The following is a 16,237-nucleotide window of genomic DNA, read 5'->3' as shown; positions in this document are numbered from 1 at the left end:
ATACCGTTTTCGTTTTTGAGCCTAGACGCGGGCGACTCTGACTTCGAGTAAATCGAACACGTGGTACGCGCCCTAAACAACAACTCATGAAAAAAAGAAAAAATAAACAAACTTGCATGGATGCGTGGTGCGACCCGAGAAAATTTTCAGAGCGAAACTATGCGATTGGAGTTCGATCTAGAGGGACCGCAGGTTGCTAAAACAAACATATCAAACGTTGTTTGGGCGAGTCTGGGTCAGCTTTCGGGCTGCTCTGATCAATAAACGAAAACGGTATTAGTGTCATCTCGAAATTTTTTTTTAAATCGACTTTCTGGGATTTAGAAAAATTTTGATATTAAGTTCCAGAAAGTCGATTTAAAAAAATGTTTTTTGAGATAACACTAAATCTCGACGTTTCATGCAATTTTTAGATTTTCGGCATCAAAAAAATTTTTCGGTTTAGGGAATCTCATCTCAAATCTCCCCCCTATGGTAATTTTTCAAGATCGAAAATTTGCAAACCTTAACCACTTCCCTTAACCGCACCCCTTACCAATGTCCGATTTAGCTCAAATTTTGCATGAGGACTTTTTTCGAGGTGCTTAAACTTTTGAATAATAGCGCTTAACGAAATTAGAGGTGATCTCAAAATATTGGCACCCTTATATACATTAGAGCGATAAAAAACAACGTGTTTTGTCGGTTACGTCACTACCATTATATCTCCGGATTCAAATGTCACAGCCGTTTGATATTCGAATTTGATCAATGGCCCAATAGTAGTTTTGAAACGAGTCTAAGCTTGTTGAAATCGGTTAAGTCATCTCCGAGAATCTTGCGCGGTAAAAAATCAACGTGTTTTGTCGGTTACGTCACTTATACCATTATATCTTCGGAATCAAATTTCACCGCCGTTTGATATTCGAACTTGATAGTAGCTTTCAAACGAGCCTAAGTTTGTTAAAATCGGTTCAGCCATCTTTGAGAAAATTGAGCGGTAAAAATATCTTCGAAAAGTGCACACACAGACATTTTCTGATCTCGTCGAACTGAGTCGAATGGTATATAACACTATGGGTCTCCGAGGCTCCGTTCAAAAGTCGGTTTCTCCAGCAATTCTAATACCTTTCTATAGAGAAAGGCAAAAAACAGAACGTAAAGTATTTTCACGACGACAGCGATTCGTTTGTTCTGGATTCACGTGTTACGTGTAACCTACATAAAGGCCAATTTCAGTTCCCTGATCATTTCAACGATCATTCATCTTATTTCTGTCTGGATGGCACAGCTCCGTTGGAACTCCCGACCTCATTGTAACATTTTGTTAATGATGATCGATATACAAGCTGGTACTTCATCTCTTATTGTTTTTTTCTTTCAGTTGGAAAAGCTTTCCATCAATTTATCTTAATCATTCAGCAGCCGTGAGTGCGACTACGAACTTATGAATGAAGATTTAGCAATCTGTGTCCAGACACTATCCATAAACATACTCAAGACTAGGACTGAGACGAATCTTCAACTGTAGCAGACAGTGCCATGATAAAGCGACCGAAATGATGCGTGAATTTGCAGAAAAGTATGCCCTTCTCACAGTTCAGTGTAGAAAAGTACCATCCTCTCCACACATGTCGACCTATTTAGCTTTGTATAAATAAGTGTGCAGTCATTTTCCCCTAGTCAAAAATTACTCGCTTACAGATCGAGATGAATGATCTTCGGCTAAGCTGAAGTTGCTTCGCTGTCGAACATGAAGGTTAGATTGACCCGTATTCCCCATGAAACCATGGGGCAAAAACAAAACCAAAATTAACCAAGCCCCATGATCATACACGACTAACGGTGATCTTGCCAATTTCCTCCTCCGGTCAGTCCTACAGAAGAGTTTAGCCCACGGCAGTAAAAACTAAGTTCCAAAATCACCGGCTCACCGAACTGCGCTAAATTATGTTAATGGATGCTGTTTTGTTCGACATTATTCTCACCGGAGCTTTGTTTATATGGGCTGTTTGTAGCAAATTTATTCACTTTAGCTTGTTTTCGTTGATCACGTGGTGAATCGGCCCTAAGGTCAACCAAATAGTCGACGATCGGACTGGGACTGGGAAGTAACTGCACCGGAAGAAGCCCTGAAATGATAGACTCAAAGTCACATTGTGATTTGCATATGTGATCCGATCAGCAATACAAAGCTCAATTAAACTTAGAAAAAAAAACTTGTTCGAAGAGGGTGGTTATTTTACGAATTGGTAAGTCATCCAATCGATCGGACTGGCATGTCATCCGATCGGAATGTTGTTTGACGCAGCTGCGGGGGAAATCACCATATCAAGCGGACAGCGGCAGACGCAACCATTTTCGAAGCACCGGTTTCCATGTAAGCAATCAATAAAACAGCATGTGATCTCGTCGTCACACTGTTCTGTTTATCGTAAATTGTAAACTGCGACTGCACACACTGACTGACGCACTGCAGATGATGATGTGATTAAGTAGAGAAGAGAGCTCGATACAGAAGCTTCCATTTTCGGCTAAACGAAATTCAATTTTTGATCATAGTAGGTCGTGCCTGTCAGCCGATCACGCAAAACAGCACGCAGACATCAGTTAGAAAATATCTAGTGAGCAATGATTTATCGGGCAGTTCCCATCGAGTTGAAAGTTCATTTTACCCCCGTTTACCGTAACGGCCATCTGAATGCTCCGGGGCTCATGGAACCGGCAAAAAATAAAGTGGCTAGAAGAATCGATTAGCAACAAATTCTCCGATGCGACCTGCTGTGATGCGCCATTCTATGAAACCAAAGGCATAAAACCAGTGACAAGGCTGCAGAAAAGTAAATGCATTGTTCTACAGACTGCTCATTCGAAGACAAAACCCGGCTAGTTTGAAAACTTTGCACTTAGAAACCCGATACAAGCAGAAAAGGGAATTGAAATGTCAAACCCGTCTGCGGCGGTGTTGGATGGAAAATGGTGGATACAGATATTTTTTTTATATTCATTTCTGTTTTCCACTCCGTTAATACCATGACGAGCGTGACAGCTTCACCGGAGAGGATCGGCTTTCCGACCATCGATGATTGTCTGCTAAACGATGTTTGAAAATGACTTTCGTGCCGGATTGGAAATGTGACGAAATAAATTGCAAGCCGCACCAAAGTGTCACGTCTTCGATTGGAAGTGCTACAAGTGTTGCATCGGTGACATTTATGGAGTCCCGACCTGGGATTGGTCTGAGCATTGCGAACGGGGAATCGATCGTCTGCGCAATGCCCGATGCCCGTATGTGTTGTTTCTGTAGACGAGATGGCTTTGGTGGTTGATTTATAAAACATTTATTTTTTCTTACTGGTTGACGTTTCGAAGGGTCTTCAAAAAAGATGGAACACTGAGTTTTGTGAATATTTTTTGCCTGGCAAGGTAAATAAAGAAAATTCTCCCTCCGTACACTGTGCACATGTACGATACACTGTTTCACTGAGTTACCGTTGGAAAATGTCGCATCATCTGGATACGTTCAATGGAAGAGTTATGAAATTACGACCTGAATGAGAAGTTTCCTAGCCGGGTTCTGGTACAGAAAAAGATATGTTTGTTGGGTTTGGGTGGTGTATGGGTGTCGATTTTTTCATTTTCAACGGGTTCGGGTTTCGAGTTTTTGCGAGTTCGGGTCGAGACATGTCGTAAAAGGCGACAATTGCAGGAGTTTCTTTTTCCTTTCAGTTATCAGATATTTTCAATGTTTTACTTCTGATTACTCTATTTTACTAAATTATCTCTTCATTAAACCTATCAATTTCCGGCTAGCTTCGGAGAAAAGTTTTATTTGGAATGTTTTCTTCTTCCATGTTATCGATTGTCTTTCAGGATTATAAATTGAATGATAAAAATCAATTATTGCGCAAATCCGTTGATATTACAAAGTCGATAACAGAAATAACATATATCCGTATATTGAATACATAGTAAAAAAAACACTTGATATTAATATTTCAAACAACAAATTAATATTTTTCTCGGTAGCCGGCTGCCCAGATCAACCAATATAACCAATTAATAATTTTAATAAGTAATTAAAATAATAAAGCGGAAATAATAAAAAATCAAGACGCGCGTGAAAACTGTTGACCTTTATTTGGTGATTTAAAATGATTTTATAAAAAACTGTTGAGAATATGTCACTACAATAAATCAAGTCTTTTGTCTAAATCCTTTTCACTCGTTTATTTTGTACCACGGAATTTCATTTATAAAAAATAGGGAAGTTTTCATTCTTTACGCGATGGTATTGCAAATTTTTCTTCAGTTTCCTCGAATAAGAGCTGTGAATCAAGACTTCTCGGGACTTCAATATAGGATATTGTTGAAACGTTCACTCGGGAAGTCAGTGAGTTTAGTGGTGCATCCGAGCATCTTGAAACCGCGAGCAATACTGAAATTTTTACTAACAAATATCCTTCTCCCGTGACACTTGTGGAGTGCGCAGTAGTATATACGGCCTCCAGTAACAACAAGTGTTGGACTAACATCCCTTCCCATTCCTTAGACGATCTACGTTCGGGCCTGGCCGGCGCCGGTACTGATCAATGAATTCTGGGATTATCAGAAGATGTACATTGAAGGATGATTTACCAGTCCCAGGTCGGATCATCTAGAAACTCCCTGTACAATTTCAGTTAATCTCGATCAGTAACGGAGTAGTAACCAGGGGTGGTCGCTCAAGCTCAATGACCACCAACATCACTTATTGCTTGGAATCTCCGAGGCTAACTTTCCACTTAATTTTCGGTGTATTCGAGGGGAAGTGGCTTCCAAATGAGTCGAATTTTCCTGGAGAGCTACTCCAAAGTGTAAACACATTTTCCACGGAGCTTCTTCTTGATGTGAACTCAGACGTTTGTGATAGGGTTTGCATCAGGCGATTGCGAATTTTTCCCGTTTCCATTAAGTACAAAGCCGGCTCCATTGAGATCCATTTTGGAATATATGACCTCTATAACTCCGGAACCGGATGAAATTCAGAGAATTTTTTTTAGTAATACGGAAAATACATCCTAATAGCTCTATGTGCTCTTTAAAATTTAAAAAATAGAAATAACGGAGCATTTATTGGCATTTAAAACCATTTTGAAATATGAAACATGAAAGTCCTCGGCGAACGATAGTTTCATACAGTTGATCGAAAAATTTAGATCGTTGAGATACAATAAAATTATAAAGGTGACTTCCTTGAAGAACTCCAGTGGTAACAGCAAATGGTGAGGTTATACAGTCTCCTATTTTCACTATCATTTCATTACCAGTTAGATATGATCACATTCAAAAAATGATCCGTTTAATCCCAGTCTACTTAACTTAGCGATCGTTATGTGATGATTGATTTTGTCGAATGCAGCAGCATAATCGGTGCATATAGAATCTACTTGTAGTCATCGTACTTGTAAAGAAGGTATGATGAAAGAAGTTGAATGCTTTGGCAGGAATTCGTGCTGAGTCTTAGACATGTAGTCAGAGCAACTATGTGTTATAAAATCCAGAACTATAATTTCAAACAGTTTCGTTACAGCGCACAAAGCAACAATTCCACGGTATTTGAATACTATACCCTTGTTCACATAGGATTTCTTCCATATGTCAGGAAAAATTCCAGAACGCAAAGAACAATTGAAAATGTTGGAAAGTGGAACCAACAAACTATTAGCACAATTTCTTATCACCACGGATGGAATACCGTCGAGTCCAGCTCTAGATGAACGTTTTAACCTTTTCTTCTTCGGTTCTTCTCTTGTCTTGTCGTAAGCCTGTCGTGCAAATTTTGCTTTAAGAATGTGATTTTTATCATACACAAAATTTGTTACCATATTATTGAAGAATAGCATTCCATTTATTACGATTTTTGCGTTATTGCATGTGTTTTCACTAAAACGATATCTTCCATCAGAAATCAATATCCTTGAGTGGGAAAATCTTCTTTCGATTTCCGCATTGGAATGGGAAAAAGCAATCACATATATCTAAAAGTTTTTTGTAATTCATGGTAACAAAAATTTTGTCCACTGAAAAAACGTTTGCTAGAGCCGCCTTCTAATCAATTTTGGTTTTATCAAGGTAAAAAATCACCAATTCGGCCAGCTCGACCAATTGCTGAAGCGTTCGCCCATCTTTAATTTTTTAGGATTTCATAAAACTCACAAGCTTCAAAAATTTGCAAAGAACTTTTTTTATTCGAACAAATGATTCACACATGTTGAATGATGTTTTATGAAATTCGCGCGAAATCCGCGCCATAACATCAAAATCTTAGCGGAAACCGCGCTAAATCCGCGAAAATCGCAAAATCCGTGAAAACCACGAAATCCGCGCGACCGTAACAACCTTATGACATTTTTTTTTATAATAAAATTTTTATTCTGGCCTTTTTGTTACTTAAAAATTTTGTTTCTTGTTGTTGGATCTCGTTGTCACCCTTTTTCTAGGGGGAGATTCCATTTCCAATTCCAATGGGGGAGTTCCCATTTCCATCCAACGAGGATCGGGGGTCACTTCGTCCGCGGCTTATCTCATTATCCATTGCTTGATCTTCGGTGTGTGATTTACGTTTTCTTTTCGTTTTCCTTGTCGATCGTAGTCTTGGGCTCGTTGAGAGTTGCTGTAGATGCGCCTTGTTGTACATTGGTTGCAATTGCTGGTTGGTTGGAGGGTAAGTTATTAACTGCAGCTGGTGTACTTTGATCTATAGGGGATACGTTGGATGGTTTCGTTGAAGGGGATGCTTCATTGTTGCTGCCACAGGTGTACTGGGGTTGCTTGGGATTGATGTGAAGGAAGCACCGTTGTCCTTTGATATAGTTGTCTCCTTGTCCGGTTTATCACATGGCTTACCGTAGTGAACAGCTTTTTAGCAATATTGACATGTGGCCATTTGATTGTCATAGGTAACAAGTGATTTGCACGGAATTCTTGTATCTTGACCGAAAATCACATAAGAAGGTATAGGCTTCTTCAAGTGTATGCGTAATACACGTACACCATTTAGAATACCGGGGAAAAAATTCTTCCACTTTTCTTTTTCGATAGAGAGAATGTCTCCGTATTGGGACATAGTTTTGCAAATATATGAATCGGTGACGCTTGAGTGAAGATCATGCACACGCACTTCTATAGCACTATCATCCATATATATTGGAATGTTGTACCTAATGTTCTCGTGTTCCACATAGTGCACATTGTTATTGTCTTTTGCGAATTGAATTGCATCCAACTCTTTATAGAACTTGATATAAACAACATTTTTGGTCTTATTGCATATTCTCGTATCGAAGGTCGAATTTTGCACTGCCTAAAGTCAACAACAATTGTATTCTTTCGTACCGGCGGTAGCTTTTGTTCGTTTGGTTCACTCATTTTCGAGGTCTATTGTTCACTACACAATACTGTACTTGGTTTCTTCTGCCCCGAATGTAAGCGGTTTTGTTATATCGAATGACTTGGGTGAGATGTGAAAGCGAACTGAACCCTATGACATGATAATATTTTTCGAAAGTTTACTAACAAACAACCCTTTTCCTGTGAAGAAAAAAAAGTTGCGCCAGCTAGTCTACAATGGCTAGGTAGCAAATTTTGAGAATAATATTTTGTTTTTGTAGTCTAATATTATCAGTATATCGAGTAATTTGAATATCTAACACTTGTGAATTATTTACAGCGAAATCAAAGTGCGTCCATACTTTCTGGGACAGTTTTTAGAATTAAGAAATACTTCAAAATAGTAGGCTTTTCTCCCGGTACGAAAAATTACCCGCCTGTGCTTAACATGTTTAACAACGGCTCTGAGAACCCAGGTTTTGAATTCCGTTCTAAAATTTAGTTTAAGAATTTAATTCCAGAATCCAACTCAAACGAGGTTAAAACCGATTGTGCTTTTCCTTCAAAGTGTTAATTTATTTAATTAAACACTTTTAGTTTGTTTAATGTTTGCTGAATTTGTATGTGTTTTCAAAGGTCCAATGTTACGACCATTTCAAAATTCAAGAGTTTCCTCATTCAACAGAGAAAAAAATCGCTTTGAAGTGGAAAAACAATCGCAGTGAGATCCTGGTTTTTTTTTCGTTAATGTTTTCATAATCAACTTAAGGATCAACAATCATAAGCTTCTCGGGCTAGCGAACGAAACCGACATATTAACCTTGAATCGTTTTACAATGCAACCATCAGGAGATGTCATAATCGAGCGTTCACACAAATCTCAAAAGGCTTCCAATAAGTGAGAGATTGTTTTGTTTTGTTTTTTTTTTTCTTTCGAACAGCATCTCTAGCTGCCACGAAGAGAGTCACTCAACCTTTGCCGTTAGGTGCATACTCGAAGCCAATTTTTGACTACTGCCGTTGAATCTCCTGCCAACCTACATACGAAAACGTGATTAGCATGCAATTAACGTCAAACTGGGTATCATTTTTTTGTTTGTTTGTTTCTGTGCTGTTTGCTAATTTATAGTTTGACTTCATGGTGAGAACTTCATCAGCTTCCGAGGTGAAGAGACATCGGTTCAATTAGTTAATTAGACCAATTCAAATATAAAATGCATCGCCATCGTTTGAACCTGCAAAGTTCATAACAAATTGACTTTCGACTGAAAACAAATAAAATCTTCCAAAACAATCTTCGTCCAACAACCAAAAACCGGAACAAATGGTAGTAGGCTTTGGCAAACACTGACCAGTCCAACTTTCAATCAGTATCACTTCCACTTTGTCTAGCGATAAAATTAGAAAAAAAAACAAACAAACTCGAGGGTTTGTTTGTGTTTTTGTTGGCCCAAACATACTCCCATTCTGTTCGTAGATTGAAAAGTAGGAAGTTGAATTTGTTCACCTCTCTCGATTTTTTTCTTCTGTTTGTTTGCCCGCTTCATTCATGCCGAACGTGGTCGAGCTCGAAAATGTAACTTGACCCCATTCTCAGGGGGGCTGTCGGGCGGAAAATTGAGCCCCTCGCATGGCTCAGTCCTTCTACTGCATAATGACTTTCCAATTGGTCACCCGACTCGGTGTACCGGAGATTGCGTGCGCAAACGAAGCGAGCACCTTCCAATTTAGGACCCGTTAGTAAAATTTTGGCATAAGAGTTATTCGTTCAGAGGATTGACACGGGATGCAAATTTGCTTCACAGATCGATTCGAAAAGGAAATCTAGACTCGTCAAATCCAAACATATCATTATAAACCGAAATGATCAATTTATCACCGTCATCAATTGTAATCATTGTTCCATTTTTAACTAACAGACCGAAGGAAACAACAATCTGTTAGATTCATCCGAGTGAATTATTTCCAATTTATTCAGTACCATTTGTGAATGGTGCAGTGCGCAATGGAATCGGTTCAAATTATGGAAAATTATTAGCTTCCAGGGTTGATTCCATCCGCCGGTTAACAGACATCACAAAAAGATAATAATGATGCCGAATTATGAACTTGTGCGTGTGTGCGAAAGAGCGAGGGAGAGAGGACAGATGAGGATCCGAAACCACAAAAGCTGGTCAACTCAATGAGTAATATTCGAAATTAAGCCCCCCACTAGGAAGTGATTTGTTTGAATAAATCGGCACGCGCGAATCGAAGAAGGTAAAATTCAGACAAAGAAACAGAACATTTGTTCCGTTCCTTTCGCCATCTCCGTAACAAGCGAGCAGTTGCCGTGCTGACAACATGGAAGAAGACGAAATCAAAAACTAATGGACAAATCCTATTAATGTAATTAGTTACTTTGGTATAAGGTTTTTCCTTTGACGAATATGGCAGCACTCTCTCAGATTTGAATGAAACTTTCGGGATTTCGTCATAAAAAGCCTATTTGTTTTCCAAAATTGATCACAGCCTACTTTTGAAAAACGACCAAACTTTTTAAACCTATTTTTATCTGAAGATTAAATCGTTGTCACATTCGAAAATATAATGGTATAAGGAGTGTATCGAAAATAAGCTATCCACAAATTTTTCTTTCAAATTATGATAAAAAATGATATTTTATTCAAACTAAAAATTGATCCGTTATTGTACGAGGTTAAACTTGAGAATAATGCAAACCGGATGAAATTTAAGTTATTCCTTCATGAATTTTCGAACTTTTGATCGAATGCTCTTCATCAAGTTCCGGACAAGTGTTGCATCGAATTTTTTGGACGCTTGACTGCCTTACTAGTCTTCGCAAAGACTCTACGATTGCCCAGTAACGTTCGATGGGTCGAAGCTGATTGGTGGATTGATATTTTTCTAAACGAAATGTATACCCTTTACCGCAAGCCAATTGAGAGTGGTTTTGGCATAGTGAGCCGACGCTAAATCCTGCCAAAACAGTGAAGGTGTACTATGCTTCTTATATAAAGGCAAAAATCTCTTCAGGAGACACTCAGATTGATAGATTTCTGCATTTATAGTTCCTGTAGTGTAAAAAATGGTTGACTTCAAACCACAGGAACATATTGCTTGCCATACCAGTACATTTCGATCGAATTTCTCCACTTGAATCGACCTGCCCGCATCGCTCACATCTTTCCCAACGACGACAGTAAAGTATTGTGGACCTGGAAGAGTTTTTGAGTCCTCCTTTATATAAATCTCATCGTCCAACAAAACGCATGCATACGGACACTGTAAAAGACGCGAATACAATTTCCGGGCCCTTGTTGCTGTTCACTTCTTCTGTTCTAATCTTTGTTTCGAGATACTCTGCTTTTTGTAGGTCTTCAGGTGATTTCGACTCTCGAAACGTTGGATCATTCCGACACTCGTTCCTGCTTTTTGGCCAAATCACGTTGGAAAAACCGGGTTTTCTGCCTCTTTCTGGTAGCTCATCCAACGAATAGTGTTCTCCAAACTTATTAATGATGGTTTTTCCACTGGCATGATGAATTCCAAATTGCTTCGCCAATTTTCGCATAGTAACACCCTTCTCACTTAGCCATGTGTCCAGAATCTTAATTTTTACTTCCTTTTCAATACGCGACATTTTGTAAACAAGTAAACAAACACAGTTCGTGCTCGCATCTCACCCAACACAGTCGAAAATCGTTTACGGTCGAAGCAAAAGAAACAAAGACAATACAATGCAGTGAACAATAGTGCGATACGAAATGGGAAAATACCATTTAACAATGCCTGAAAGTTGACCTACAAGGCCAAATTCAATTTGTATTGATTTCAAGCGCTGCAAAGTTAGACCAGCAGCAACCGAAATTGAAATCTTGCTTAAGGAACGAATGCATCTAAACGTTAATGATGTAAGTGAGATTCAATTCAACAAGGCGTCTAACTGTGTGTACATTATGTTCAAGCGTGAAAAAGATGCAATTGCATTTGCTTCGGTTAATAACGGGATGCACAGTATTGATCATGACAATGTTGAATATAAAATCCCTGTGTACATGGTGGACAATGCCATAGAAGTACGCGTGCATGACCTTCCCCCGCAGACCAGCGATGGGTATGTTCGAAAGAGTATGTCGCAGTACGGTGAAGTTCTTCCCATCGAATGGGAAGTATGGCGGAATTTTTTTCCGGGTATCCGAAATGGCGTGCGAGTGGTACGTATGCAACTACGTAAAGCAATACCATCTTACATCATTTGTGATCAAGACGGGATACATCCCTGTAAAACGCTGATTACGTACGAAAATCAACTGGTTACATGTCAGTTTTGTGAACAGCCTGCACACTACGGCAAACCTTGCACTGAAACTGCAAAAAGGACATCTTCAAACAAAAATAAGGACAACCGCCCAACAACGGAAACTAGTGAGCGCAGTACTCCTGTTGTACCATCAAACCCACCAGCAACTGCAATTAATGCACAACAAAGCGCGTCTACAGCAACTAACAACCAACCCAAGAATGCGAATTACAAGGAAAACGAAGAAAAAACGGAAACCAACAACGATACCACCGATGCGGCAATAGAGGACGAGACGAGCCACGATCAAAGTGCCTCAAACTCATCGCAAGATAAAAATGGAAGCTCCTCTCCCCCTAGAAAAAATGGTGACAACGAGATCCAACGGTAAAAAAATTATTTTATCTAATAAAAACATGGCTCATTCGGCCACGTGAAGCTTGTACGCAAATTGGCCTGAATAAAAAAATTTTATAAAAAAAAAGTAAACAAACGAAAGATGACAGCCAAACGCACAGCATGCTGTGATCTGAGCATAAAAAACCATCACAAATACATGCGTACAACACAAATGTATGAGGAAAGCTTATTTTCGATACACTCCATAGCTTAGCACTTCCTAGCCGAAATTGCATTGAAACACCGCCAGAAGATTGTAAGAAGTGGAGAACCAGAACACTCCAAAACAGTGATTTTCAATGAAAAATCTTATATGAGAGCTTATAAATTTATCATCTCTGAAGAAACAGAATCATGGTTTGTAGTTTTATTGATTATGAAAAAAAAACATTTCACTGCTGCATTATTCAATTAATTGTGTTCAAACAGTGCGTGTTTTTCTAGCGTATGTAATCTCATATGTCGACGAACAACGTGTGATTGTAAGCATATAACAAACTAACATGTAATTATAGAATTTCATCCATACACCTTCATTGAACATAACTAAAAATTGAGTGACACACCACTCACAATACTTCTTTCTGTTAAATGGGAAGCCCAAAAAAGTGTTTCAAAATCGTTTTCTTTTGACCGGTTTGAAGTCGAATGTGAACGATTTTTATATCTTTATGTTGTACTTCTCACTCAGCACAATTGGAACCACAAAACCAGATCTAGAAACGGCAAGAAAAAACGACGTATTCTAGCATTCTTTATATCGATAAGAATATTCCGAGAATGAAAACTCACTGAACTGCAAGAAGTATTTTTTCCACTCAAATGTTCAAAAACTCAACGCTTACTGTTTTGAATGAATAAATGCGAGAGAAATCATGGCCTGAGAAAATTTTACTCAAATCCATACTCAAATGTTGACATGTTGTTGCAGCGTGTATAATAAAAAATGTGTCAGAATATAATTCTTCTAGTCCAAATAAGGTTTATCATGTCATCGCATTGTTTTTCGAGATAACAGTGAAAGATCACAAAAGACTAATTTTTTCAATGCTATTTTTGATAACGCTCGGAAAATCTTTCGATTTTTTCAGTCGTTTTCGCCCTGCAGATAGAATTTCGAACACCTCAAAATCATGGATTTTTTAGAGGAAAAATGTTTGTTGAAAACCGTGTCGTTCAAGTACACCATAAATCCTTAACCTACAAAACCTGTACAAAATTGTAATAGGCTTTGAAGAAAAGTAACTATGAGCTGACCTATCTCTGAGAGTGGTGTGCGAGTATTAAATTCAAGTATTTTCCCGAATGAAAACGTTAAGCCAAAAGCTGTTATCAGCTCAACTGATGAAGACGAATTTGCAGGAAGCAAAAAAAGGAGCAAATAAATCATCACTCCCGAAATATATGATGTTTGCCATCCCACCTCGTTGGATCATAAATCTTGGAAATTTTCCGCTTCGAGATAAGGTAACAAACACAAATGCCTGGCAGCAACGCTGCATCATGAAAAAAGACCACTGACAGACACTGTCATGATTTGCCCCCAAAAACAGACTAGTTAACCCGAAATCTCTATTGACAGTCAACTTATTTTCATTTCCGAATCTCGAAATATAAACTGTATTTAGTTAGAGTTCATTTACTGGAACGGGACAAAACCGAAGTGAAAAACTGTGTCTTTTCTTAACCAGCTACCATTTCACATATATCAATCAATCCGGTTCGTTCCCAATCTCCCGGAGCACGACCGAATCCCGGTAGATGTTGAATTCCCTTTATGAACCACATGCTGTCAACTAAATATCATATATCAAATCATCCGGTTCTTAATGGAAAACCACCCGTGCACGGTGCCGTCTGACAGTCGTTTTTTTGTCACTTAGAGGATAATCCCTGGCCCGACAATTTCTGACACCCTTCGGCGGGAATGGGCTGACATGCTTATCATGCCGACAGGAATTTACCGTTATGAATAAATTCTTCATGTGTTTTGCAGTATTGTTCGGATGTTTTTGGTCACTTTCTTTGAAGTACTTTTTGAGCTACAAATCAAGTTCTCTGTGCGTGTTTATTAATTCCGTTTGCGATTAAACGCCCTGTGTCATGCTATCCTAAAAAAGAAAACGGAAAAATACGTTCCCAATAATAGCACCTGGTGCCGAACCAAAAAACGCACATGCTGAGTCATTGGTTTTTTTTTTCTTTTAGGACGCATACATAATTTATCGCCATACTGCCTAACGTACATCTGATTTGGTTCTTGTAGGTGCAGAAGCGCATTCGCGGTTTCCGGTATCGGAGGTTGTTGTTCATATCGTCGTTCACCTGTCTGCCAATTTAAAATGAGCGCTACAAACGGCGACAAACTTCCGATTCTTACGGGGGGATTCGTCGTTCGTTAGCCAAGCAAGCCATGAATTATTCATTACTTTTTTCAGCTTTCTTTCCCCTTCATTGAAAACGGTCGCACCTTCCCTTGCGGTAGTATCCTGGTCAGCAGTTGGTTCTACAGCTCTTTGTTTACTTTGTTCCAGCAGTGTTTTGATGCTACAAATGGAGATTAGTAATTAAATTCTTTCTTTTTTTCTGTTTCTTTTGCACTTACAGGGTAAGCACCTCTATCAATCCGGAAATGTGACAATCAAATGAGATCACAATGCGCATCCGACATTGCTTCGACCGTCTCAGCCAAGGAAGAAAAGATGATTAAATCAGTGGCTTATCAAGAAAGGTAATTTCCGTAGGCTTTATACTGATTAGGACGTTTTCTTTTTACTCGTTCCGTATTCTGTATCAAGAGTTGCCATCATCAGTTAGTACACTTTAAATTTCTAACAATCTATATGAGACATTCCACGCAAAATCAGCCACCCAAAATTTTTATTTTCATCTAACTATTTTTTTCGGTAAAGAACTCGAAAATATTCGACACGTATTTTTTTATTTCAATATGGTACGTGGAATTTTCGAGATATGATTTTTTGAAGTTTTGCGAGACTTTTTTGAGTCTCAAAACTAAATGGATTGCAGCAACAATTTTTAATTTTTGGATTTATTTTTACATCACGATTTTAACTGTAATGTTGCTAACAATAAACTTCCAAAGTTAGAAATCGATCAGTGGCGCAACAGATGTTGACAAGTTAAGCCCGTTTTCGAGTGAGTTGCGCCGCGGTACACTTCGAGCGTGCGGGTCGTGATTGAAAAATTCACTGCTCCTAAAGTATTAATCTTTCCACTGTGAAACTTTCCCTAGATTGAGAACTAAAAATGGACAACTAAAAAAAAGAAAAAAAATGAGGCCCAAGTTTGAAATTTTTTTATTTGTTTTTTAATTTTTAACTTTTTTTAAAATAAACTATAAAAGTTGTTTTATGGAATCGCTTATTTGAAAGCCAAGGAAAAGGCGCACATTTTATATCTTGGACGAATTTTTGTATCTTTATTAGATTTTACAGTATAGGCTGAAAATCAGAAAATCAATGAAAAGATTGTGCTGCAGAAGCACCAAGGTCACACTAAGAAGAAATTTTCCTTACGTTTTACTCTCTAATAATTTAGATTAGACTAAGCGCACACAATAAATGGCAATCAGATGTCAATGTTCAAGATGATTACCATAATGGACTGAGAATGCCATTTTATATTCCATACTAACAGATCGGCTGAAAAGTTCGTATCGTTTCTATGAGAGGGCGCCACTAGAATTAAATCCATACCATTTTCAGTTAGTACCAACCTTCAAAAGATACGTGTATAAATTTGACAGCTGTCTGATTATTAGTTTGTGAGATATTGCATTTTGAGTGAAGCTACTTTTGTTATTGTGAAAAAATTGGAAAAAAGGAATTTCGTGTGTTGATGAAACACTACTTTTTGATGAAAAAAAGTGCCGCCGATACCAAAAAATGGCTTGATGAGTGTTATCCAGACTCTGCACCGGGCGAAGCAACAATTTGTAAGTGGTTTGCAAAATTTCGTACTGGTCATATGAGCACCGAAGACGATGAACGCAGTGGACGTCCAAAAGAGGCTGTTATCGATGAAAACGTGAAAAAAATCCACAAAATGATTTTCAATGACCGTAAAGTGAAGTTGATCGAGATAGCTGACACCCTAAAGATATCAAAGGAACGTGTTGGACATATTATTCCCGAATATTTGGATATGAGAAAGCTTTGTGCA

General features: G+C 38.4%; 1 protein-coding gene across 2 annotated transcripts in view; it reads left to right on the top strand.

The window, feature by feature from the left end:
* Window positions 1-16,237, top strand: part of LOC131438211 (uncharacterized) — a 290,745-nt gene that overhangs the window by 42,279 nt on the left and 232,229 nt on the right. For both annotated transcript variants that reach the window (XM_058608080.1, XM_058608079.1), the window contains exon 2: window positions 14,660-14,783. The gene's annotated coding sequence lies outside the window, so the exon portion shown is untranslated. The remainder of the gene's footprint in view (window positions 1-14,659; window positions 14,784-16,237) is intronic.

The sequence above is a fragment of the Malaya genurostris genome, chromosome 3 (genome assembly GCF_030247185.1).
Source record: "Malaya genurostris strain Urasoe2022 chromosome 3, Malgen_1.1, whole genome shotgun sequence".
NCBI lineage: Eukaryota > Metazoa > Arthropoda > Insecta > Diptera > Culicidae > Malaya > Malaya genurostris.
The sequence above is the reverse complement of the archived record's forward strand: the minus strand, read 5'-3'. Positions and strand labels throughout refer to the sequence as shown.